The sequence below is a fragment of the Cynocephalus volans genome, chromosome 11 (assembly GCF_027409185.1).
Source record: "Cynocephalus volans isolate mCynVol1 chromosome 11, mCynVol1.pri, whole genome shotgun sequence".
In the NCBI taxonomy this organism is placed as follows: domain Eukaryota; kingdom Metazoa; phylum Chordata; class Mammalia; order Dermoptera; family Cynocephalidae; genus Cynocephalus; species Cynocephalus volans.
In genome coordinates, this window is record NC_084470.1 from 123775876 (window position 1) to 123786102 (window position 10227).

A 10227-nucleotide genomic window follows, 5' to 3' on the forward strand; every position below is an offset into this window, starting at 1 on the left:
GGTAAGTGACACATGTCAATTTCTTCACCTGTAAAGTGGGGACGGTAGTAATAATACCAAACTCAAGGAGATCTTACGAGAGTATGTGAAGAGCATAGCACGGTGCCTAGGAGAAGCAATCTTTAATGTGATTATTAAAGGTTACTGTGAAAGACCATCATCGTCATCACCTGCTGAGATTTAGTGGAAGGAAGAGCTAAGTATCAGGACTGCCAGTTCTAGGTTACTTGATGAAATTAAGCCATGAACTCAAATGTCTCAAATTGTCCCATCATCTTGGATTCCTATAGACTGTCTAGTGCTGAACCTGCACACGAAATTTTCCCCTTTGAAAAAAATGTTACCTTGGCCCCCACCTGAGTGGACAGGGTGGGGCTGTCCTTTGTGAGAGCAGTGGGATGTTTAGGGGGAGGATGGTGGCCCTGCCTGGAGGGGACAGAAGGAAGGATGAGAACAAAGGGGTCTGTGACAGTGGCGAAGTCACAGAGGGCAGCAGAGTATCAATAGGGCTGCGCGGGCCTACAGGCTGAGAGTGTGCTCACTTCTCTGGCGAGGATTCCAGTTGGACGCTCTCACGTAGGTAAAACATTAGAGGTGCAGGTCAGGGAGTTAGACCCAGATGAAAACTTCTCTGGAGCTCACTCTGCACCTGCACATCTTTGAAGAGATTCAGTCTGCGATCCAGGTGCCCTAGAGAATCCCCACAGCCACCATCCCCAACCTGGGGCCTCTGGAAGGGAGGTTCTGAGGCAAGATCTGCTGTCCAACCACCTGGAATATGACGTATACATCATATACCAGGTGGCTGGCTATATGTCGTATACTGGGTGTCTGTACAACAGGTCTTGCCTACACAATGTACATACAACGCCGCTGCTCCTCATCTGCCACCAAGGCCGAGGAAGACCCAGTGACCCTCGCCAGTGCTGCCACCGTGATCGAAGACAGCCATGAACATAGATTTCCTGTTGCCCTATTACACGGCCCAGAGTAGCTCTGGAATGGGTCTGTTCACCACCTGAATGGGAAAACTGCAGTGACAGCTGCTCAAGGGAGATGACACTGTTCAAGTATGCTCCCATGTTGGAGAGTGACTTTATGCTGATCACCAAAAGGGAGCAAGTGACGGATGTGCACAAACGTGTCCAAATCATGACTGTGGGCATCACGTGCACCAGCCCCATCCTCCCCCTTCCTGATGTCATGCTGCTGGCCCATCCAATCTGACTGTGACGAGCATGCTCGACAATGGCCAGGCCACCAAGCGGAGAAACCACAAGGCAGTGACGACCCTAGAGCTCACCAGGCTCATTGCCTTGAAGTCTATAAGGATCTCTGTTCATCTCCATGAGAACCAAAAGCTGCATCTGAAGTTTGCCACTGGCTGTTCTTGCTACCTGCAGCTGTGTCCTCTTCAAGCCCAGGGAGACTTGTTCCTCTACTGGGAACAGTTAACTTCTCTCCTGCAACCACCCATGGCAGGAACAGAGGTACCTATGCCATTCCAGCTGAGGACATGATAGGCACTCCTGCCATTGAAGACAAGGATGAGCCCGGCCACTAAAGATTCCCAAGACCGGGTCGGCAGCAAGAACTGCCATGGGGTCTCTGAGGTAACCGGGGCCACCTCTGATGCTTATTCTGGAGGGGAGGAAATAGTGACCTCTGCGGTAACCATGGCTGCCCCTGCTAGGGCTGCGCTTGCCTGTCCAGCGCCCTCAGACTTGGTTGCTGACAGGCTAAAAGCCCCTGCTATGGCTGCCTCTGCCTTTGCCCATGTTGCTGAATCTATGGGGTGGATACATTGGGCACAGTGGTGGGCTTGTGGGAGTCATGGGATTTGCTCCCCGCCAGCTTAAGCATCAGAGGTGGCCCCAGTTACCTCAGAGACCCCATGGCAGTTCTTGACGCTGACCTGGTCTTGGGAATCTTTAGTGGCCAGGCTTGTCCTATCTTCAACATGTTCCTGAAGGGTGTTAAGGTGGCTGTGACAGGTGCTACAAGCAAGTCCTCAGAGTGCATTTCTAAGATGTCCTCCAGCCTCTCCCCAGAGGCCATGAAGGTGATGTTTGTAGGAGAACTTTTCCCCAAGACTGTTAGAGAAAGAGGCAATGATCCAGCAGTGGACCCTCTTGTGTTGGTCTTGCCGAGGGAAAGCCATGTGAGTGGACAGGCTGGAAGGCAGCAAGTATCCCAGGCCAGCACTGATGCTCACAAGGAAAGGAAGGAAAGACTGGAGAACCAGGAAAGGACAGAGCTGTTGGTAAGGGCTCCTGTCACCGCAGGGCAGGTGAAAGTTGCCACAAGGCAGAAGGGGACAAGATGGCCCCCAAATCATCTGGCCAGTCCTTATCCAGCCACGGAGCCACTGGAGACGACGAAAAGGAAAAAGGCCATTCCAGCCCAGGCGGCAGCAGGCACGGCTCCCACGAAAGTGTCAGCCAGACATGCACCTCCAAGGAGTCGAGGACCTCCCTCAATTCAAGGAGGAGCTTATCCATAACAGCAGAGAAGACCACCACGGGGGCAATGTGAAGGCTGCAGAGAGCGGGCCCAGGGTTGACTGATCTGCAATGTCCGAAAGGCATAGACAGTAACCTTTAAAGCCCATTAGCTACAAATAGGCCCAAGGCTCAGGAAGCCTATTTTGGCTTTCTTTATTGCAGTTTAAATAAAGAACCGTATTTTGAGAATGGCTTGCTGTGTTCTGTCTGAATTTCCATGGCCCACAGTCCAGCAGTGACCTCAAAGTGGATTTTGTGATGTCAGCTGTGCTGCAGCCTGAGGCCCTAGGATCCAGATGAAGGGGTTGCTCAGCAGAGCCAATATAACGCTCCATCTCCCCTCAACCCCTCCTTGGCTTTGGTTCCCCAGGGCTATGGCTGAAAGTCCCAGACTTGGCTGGGAAGCTCTACCTCCACCATCTCCCTATCCTTTTTATAAACTTCTCTTCCCCCTGCAGGTACATAGACAAGTGGACTGTCATCCCCCAGACTATTTAGGGGAGGGGGAGGGGGAAAGGGAGCAGCAGCATTTGCTGGCAATCAGAACAGGGAGGGCCATTGTCTAGACTTAGCAATTCCGCTCCTAGGTATGTACCCTGGAGAAGCACACACACGAGTCCTAGGACACAGCTATGAGGATGTTTATAGCAAAATAATTTAACAGCAGAACACTGGAAACAGCCCAAATTTCCATCAACAGATGAACTGATAATACAGTAGAACATGAACGGAGGGGGATATTTAGTAGTGAAAAATAAACAGCAGCTTCACATATTAGCATAGATATATTTTGATATATTTTACTCATAATGTTAAGTTTTTTAAAAAGTCACAGAATAAGATATAATTCCACTTATAGAATAGCTGAAAAACAAAATCAAACAATACATTGAATACATGCTTGGTAAAACTGAAGACAAAAACAAGGGAGCAGTGAACACAAAATTCAGGTCAGTGGCTTTCTCCAGGGTGGGAAGACAAGGGATGGGGTCAGGGAGGCGGACACCAGCTTCCAGCGGTGCTGGGAATTGTTTTAGTTGTCGAGCAAGGAGGCACGTACAAGGGTGTTTACTATTGTTTGTTGTTTTCCACATTTTAACATCTTTGATGTCAGGATGTTCCTGCAATCACTGTGGCCATTGTGATGAAGTGATTGTCCCAGACATACCTTAACTTTCCTTCCCCTCATGCTTTTGCTTTTATGTACACACAAAATGATATAAGTCTGAAAGGTCTGTTCAGATTCAAGTTGTAAATGACATTATTACAAGAAGCCTTGGTTGGTTATTTGAAAAAGAGGAATATCCCTATTTTACAGATGGGTACACTGAGGCTCAAGAAGGTAACTTGCCGCAGTCACCCAGTGGGACCTTTGCAGAACAGTGATCCACCAGCCCACTTCTTTATGCAAAGCCCTGTCCGAGGCATGGAAAGCAGGCAAAGCAAGTCCAAAGAGACTGGGGCACCACAAGAACCTGAAGCTTGCCAGGCTCTTACCACCAAGTTCCAAAATTCTATGGAGATGAGCACCAAATTTACGGGATTGGGACGAGGGAGAGGTGGGAGCTGGGGGACCCCTGGTAGTAAAGCCACTGTGATCTGGTTTCCAGCTTCTGTGCACGCTCAGGCCTTAGCTGTTCTTATCTAAAGAGCTGTGTCTGGCTCCCAGACTTCTATCCCCAGCCTCTGCCATGGCTCTACAGCTATAAACAGACCTGCCGCCTGGAATCCCAGCCTTACTCCCCACCAGGGGTCATTCCTGACGACGCTGCATCTCTCTACAGCCCAGGCCTCCCCAACTGCTAATTAAACTCTTAAAAGCCAGGTCCAGAATAATTTCTCCGTACCACATCTTCAGGAACTTTCTTTTTCTGGGCTTCCAAAAACAAATCCTTACACCTCATGTGAGGGAGGTTACGAGGTAGGGCCCAGCATCCTTGTTGCTTGGACCACAGTTAATTCCTAGAGCTACTTCTGAGGAAGTTCTGAGGGTAGGGAGCAGACTCTGCTGCTGGGAGAGGAAATTGCGGGCATGGGGTGGGGCACTGTAGAGAAAGGAAGAGGGCCCCAGACCTACACCGTCCACCATTTCCTCCTGCAAAACAAAGTTCCTGACCCCAGGATGAGGAATTATGGGAGTCGCGTTAGTCTTAAGAAAGGAGGGAACATGCCAAAGATCAGGTACAAATTGGCCCTGTGAGGAAACAGCTTCAGAATCATTAACCCAGAGCTCCTGAGAAGATTGGGGGCCTACAGGGAGACGAATTAATGGTTGACTCTTGACCAGCTTTTCCCTTGATGCAAGGTAGGGAAATTACAAAACGATCGTATCACATTCCTTTAATCTTATGGTTTCCTCGCAGCAAGTAAGACTAGGTAAGCATGAGTCTGGAAGAAGAACACGCAATAAAGACGTTTGCATAGCACTTAGCCGTCCACAGAACTCTGCAGTGGACGTGCTGTCTTCTGAGTCTCCCACCTCTCCATTTTGCAGATCAGGAAGCCACAGCTCAGAGCATTTAAAGGACTTTCTCAAAGTGGGAGGTGACAGGCAGACAGGGAGCAACTCCTGTGCATCACCCTGCTAGCCACACCCAGTGTGGGCCAGCCCCGGGTCCCACACGGAGGCCCAAAGCCAGTGGAAGGGACAGGGCAGGCGTGTGAGTAGTCATTACAGCTCTGAGGGACAGACAGGATGAGAGACTCGTGTTTGGGAACAGGATCTGTCCAGAAGAGGGATTCTGGGGCGTGGGAGGGAGCTGTGGGTCAGGCTTCACCAGGGCATTGGCGGTTTTGAGGGACAAACAGCTCTTTGCAATGAAGAAAGAACAGGGAGCAAGAGCAAGGGTGGAGGAGGTGTGGGGAAGGGGTGGGGACAGAGGACCCGGCCACTGAAAAGAATGTGGGCAAAGCACAAAGGCTGGAAACACCACAGTGTGTTGGGCAATTACAAGTATTTCTGTCTCACTGGTTGCAGGGCAAGGGGAGAGGAGGGACATGAGGCTGGGGAACCGGGCAGCTGGGTCTTAGGGTCCCGGGGCTGTATGAATGTACAGGCCTTTGAGAGCCACTGAGGGCCAGTGACTGATGGCAGCGAGGTCTCTCTGGCCCCAGGGTGGGGGTTGGTGGGCAGGGGCTGTCTGGAGGGAGGGGGTTCCTCCTGGACAGAGATGGGACACTTGTCCTTTCCGTGTCCCAAGAGACAAGGAACTAACTCATGGTTTAGGCCTGGCACTTGCTTAAAGGAGGTGGAACTAACAAAAGAACTAACCTTTCCCCTGTGGTGACAGCTGGTCTGTAAAGGGGACTTCAAGGAGAGAGGCTCTCCAGAAAGCAAGGAGGAAGGTAAGGTATCAAAGAGCTTCTAGGCAGCCGCGGGTGGGGGGAGCCTGTGGGGCTTCAGCGTGGGAGGTCACTGAGAGGAGAGACCCCTGAGTGTTTCCTTGTTCTTTTGGGGGACCTGGCCTGGCACCCTCCCCCTCTGCCCCCTCCTCTTGCCTGAGACGCCCAGGAGAGCCCCTTGTGGCCACGTGCTGTTACTGCAGGTTGACTGGAATGAGGGGAGCCTGGACTGAGACTGTTCCCTTTGTCACACCAAAATTAGCCTAATGCTGAGTCACTGGTTATCAGCCCAGTCCCTCGGGGCAGCCACCCCTGCGGCAGGTAGCGGCCAGAGATGCCAGCTGGTGAAGAGGATGAGTCTAGTCCAGGCTGCGTGGCTCTAGTCCCCTGGGAGTCGGATGGCGGAGTGGAATGGCCACAGACAGGTCCCCTGAGAGGCCTGAGATTTGGACCCAAGGGGACAATGAGCAGCCACCAAAAGGGGTGGAGGTGGAGTTAGTGTCAGGGTCCGTCTGCAGCCTGGGAGTCAATTGAGAAACAATCGTGGAGCATCTATTATGGACAGGGACACACACGCGCGCGCACACACACTCACACATGCACACACACATACACACTCACACACGTGCGCGCACACACACTCATATACACACGCGCACACACACGCGTGCACACACACTCACATACACACTCACACGTGCACACACACTCGCGCACACACTCACACGCGCACACACACTCACACGCACACACACGCGCACACACACACTCACATACATGCACTCACACACGCGCACACACATACACACACTCACACGCGCACACACACTCACATACACACGCGCACACACGCGCACACCCCCTCACACACGCGCGCACGCGCACACACAGTGTGTAGGAGGCTTCACGGGAGGGGCGGTCCCAGCTTTCCTGGCAGAGGCTCTGCGTGAGGGGAAGAAGAAGGACTTGGGAGCTTTGGGCTGGTCACAGACAACAGGCAGGTGCAGCGTGCCCAGGGCACAATGTGGAGGTGCTGGGGGACAGTGGGTGTGAGCGGTGGGCAGGGGGTGAGGATGGGCTGAAAATGACGCTGGAGGGGAGGCGAGGCCCGGAAAGCAGGTGGGACTAACAGAGTGGAGGCGTCTTCCCCGTGTGGTGACTGTTGGTCTGCAAAGGGGGCAGCAAGAAGAGAGGCTCTTGAGAAAGCAAGGAGGAAGGGGTGGAATTCCAGGTCTGCACAGAGGAGAGACCCCAAACATCACATAACTCCCCTGAACCCCCGATCTTCATTACTACAAATGGGACCTGTGACGGAGGGCTGAGGGGCATGCACATGGGCTCTCCAGAAGCAGAAGGGCAAAGGATGCTTGACTCCCCTTGCCAGTTTAGCGAACTTGCAATGTGTCATGGAGGCCCCTATCTTCCCAGACTCTCTCTAGGGGGGCCTCCCCACAGGTGTGCCCAGGTACGGATACCCCTCCCATCCTAGGGGCGCTGGAGGGGGGCTGGGGAGCCCCATCCTGATGTCCTTTTCTGTGTGTGCAGTGGTCTGTAGCAGGCTGGAGGCATCTTTCTAGATCGGCACACACAGGGCATGGGTTGGTGCAGTGGAAGGGAGCAGCTGGGGGACACCTTCCATGGGGAGCTGGCCTGCGCCTCGCAGCGTCAGCTGACGCCCACCGTGTCGCCCGTTTTCTTTTCCCTCTTACGTTGTCACAGCCCCAGAACCCTGCCATAAAGAGACTCACCCTGGTTCAAGGAGAAATGAGGAAAATGTGGACAAATACGTATATCCATAAAACTTTTCATAAAGCTAAGTAGGTTTTCTAAAGGACTGTTTGCTTTGAGACCATGTCCTTCCTCCTGTTTTTCTAAATGTTTTATTTGGAAGTACAAGGGCTCTTCAAAAAGATCATGGAAAAATGGAATGAAAAGATAACATGCATCCTTCCATGAACTTTTTGAAGTACCCTTTTATAACACACTCACAGAAAAGCAAACAGAAGTACCACTCATTGGCATTTCACACAGTGAAGTACAACCATGCACACAACCTACAACCAGCACCCGGGGGAAGAATCCAAACATGTCCACGCTCCCCAAATACTCCCCACCTTTTCTTTCAGTCACTACCCCCAGTGGTAACCGCTATCCTAACTTCTAACACTGTAGCTTTAATTGTGCAGACACTTTTTTTGACTCTGATTTCTTTCCCTCAACTCATGTTTATGAAGTTTGTCCATGTTTTTTTCCCACAACAGTGCATTCGTTCTCATTGCTACAGCATTCCATTGTGTGCTACAGCTGATTTATTCATCCTGCTGTTGATAGGCATTTGGCTTATTTTAAATTTTGGGCTCTTAAGAATAGTACTGCTATGAACATGTTTATACAGACGGTTTGGTAAAAATGTTCATAAATTTCCGTAGAGCATATGCTTCAAAAAGTTCGTGGAAAAATGGAATGAAAAGATAATACGAATCTTCCCGTGAACTTTTTGAAGTACGCTCATACTTAGGAATGGAATTGAATATACTATTGGCCCTCTGTGTCTGTGGGTTCTGCACCCACAGATTCAATCAACTGCAGATCAAAAATACGCAGAAAAATTTTTAATGAAAGTACAAATAAAAAACAATACAGTGTAACAACTATTTACATGGCACTTACATTGTATTAGGCGTTATAAGTCATCTAGAGATGATTTAAAGTATGCGGGAGGATTGCAGAGGTTATATGCAAATACTATGTATGCCATTTTATATAAGGGGCTTGAGCATCCGTGGATTTTAGTATCCGTGGGGGTCCTAGAACCAACCTGTGTGCACACTTTTCACTTTAGTGGATACTGCTGAGCTATTTTCCGAAGAGGCTGTGCCGTTCTGCACGCCCACCAGGAGCGCACCCTGCCAGCACTTGGTATTGCTGATCTCTTCCATTGTAGCCATTCTGGTGGGATGTAGTATCTTTTCTCCCTTATTCATGATAAAATAAGCTTTTAAAAAATATAATAAGGTGACCTATAGAAGATGGTAGTTTCATTGTAATGTCCTTAACGGGCAAAATTAAAAGTTGCCTTCCAAATTAGTTTTAAAATTTCACACATCTCTGAAATCTTGAAGACTTATTTATACATTTTGAAGAGTTTTCATTACTAGGTGAGATGAGGGGCTTTTTCAAAAAAATCTCTCCTACCTGTCCTGTTTCAGTACCTTTCCATTTTATAACAAACTATCACAAAACTTTGTGACTTAAAACAGCAGTCATTTTCTTATAACTCATAGATACTCCTGCAGCAGGAATTTGGGCAGGGCTCAGCTGGGTGATTCTCCTGCTCCCTGTGGTATAAAGTGAGGTTGATCAGTAGTACGCAGCTGGAGCGTGGGCTGGTCTGGAGGGTCCAAAGCAGCTTCAGCACAAGTCTGCATCTTGAGGGAAACAGCTGGAAGGCAGGACTTAGCTGGGATTGTCAACAGGAATGCACACATGTGGACTCTTCAGCATGATGGCCTCGGGTAGTCAGATTGGCCTCCCTCAGAACAAATGGCCCAAGGTAACTGAGTAGAAGCTGCTTCTGACTGAGCCTCAGAAGTCACTCAGAATAACTTCCATCACACTATATTGGTTACACAAGTCACAGGCCAGCTCTGATTTAAAGGAAGAGGAACTAGACTGCACTCCTCTGGATAGGGAAATGGCAAGACCTTATTGTGACTCTTTTTGGAAAATACAATTTGCCACAATGCCGCTACCGAACCCATCCCTGACAAAATACCCCAGGCAGAAGCACATCAGGAGTGCTGAGGTGATCGTGGTGGCCGCCTCTGTCTCTTGTGCTCCCCCTCTCCTTATCCCCCTCTCTTACCTCCTTCTCTCTTCCGCCTTCTCACCGTGTTTTCCTACTGCCCGCTCCTTCCCCCACCCTTCCAGGTAACTAAACTCACAAGGACACCCACTGGACATTTCTTAGTTCCCTCCGTCCCATCTCGCCCCACATATCTGCAAATCTTTTACGCCTGGATGATGGATTATTGGGACACCTAGACCAGAGCATGTCAGGCCTGGAAAGGTCTTGACTAGTCCCAGATGCACTTTACATGTGAGGAAGTTGAGGCCTAGAGAAGGGACTTTCCCAAGGCCCCACTGCAAGTAAGTAGCAGAGTTCTGGCTGGCACGGCATAAACATAGCCTGTGCTGGGTCTCCAAGAATGTCAAAAGTTTCCTCTTCATTCTCACTGCCTGGAACTACAGCCACTTATCTCTGCCCCACATCCATTGCCTCACGTTTCAATGTCCTTAGGCCTCTTGGTCAAGGAGGTTTCTGTGTGCAAAGAGGTTGCCCAGCCCCGGCTGCAGTCCCAGCCCTCAGAGATTGTGCAGG

At 50.3% G+C, this 10227-nt stretch overlaps 1 pseudogene; it reads left to right on the forward strand.

Annotated features, from left to right (window-relative positions):
- Nucleotides 1-950: 950 nt before the first annotated feature.
- Nucleotides 951-2804, forward strand: LOC134390258 (Golgi-associated RAB2 interactor protein 4-like; annotated as a pseudogene).
- The last annotated feature ends 7423 nt before the right edge of the window (nucleotides 2805-10227 follow it).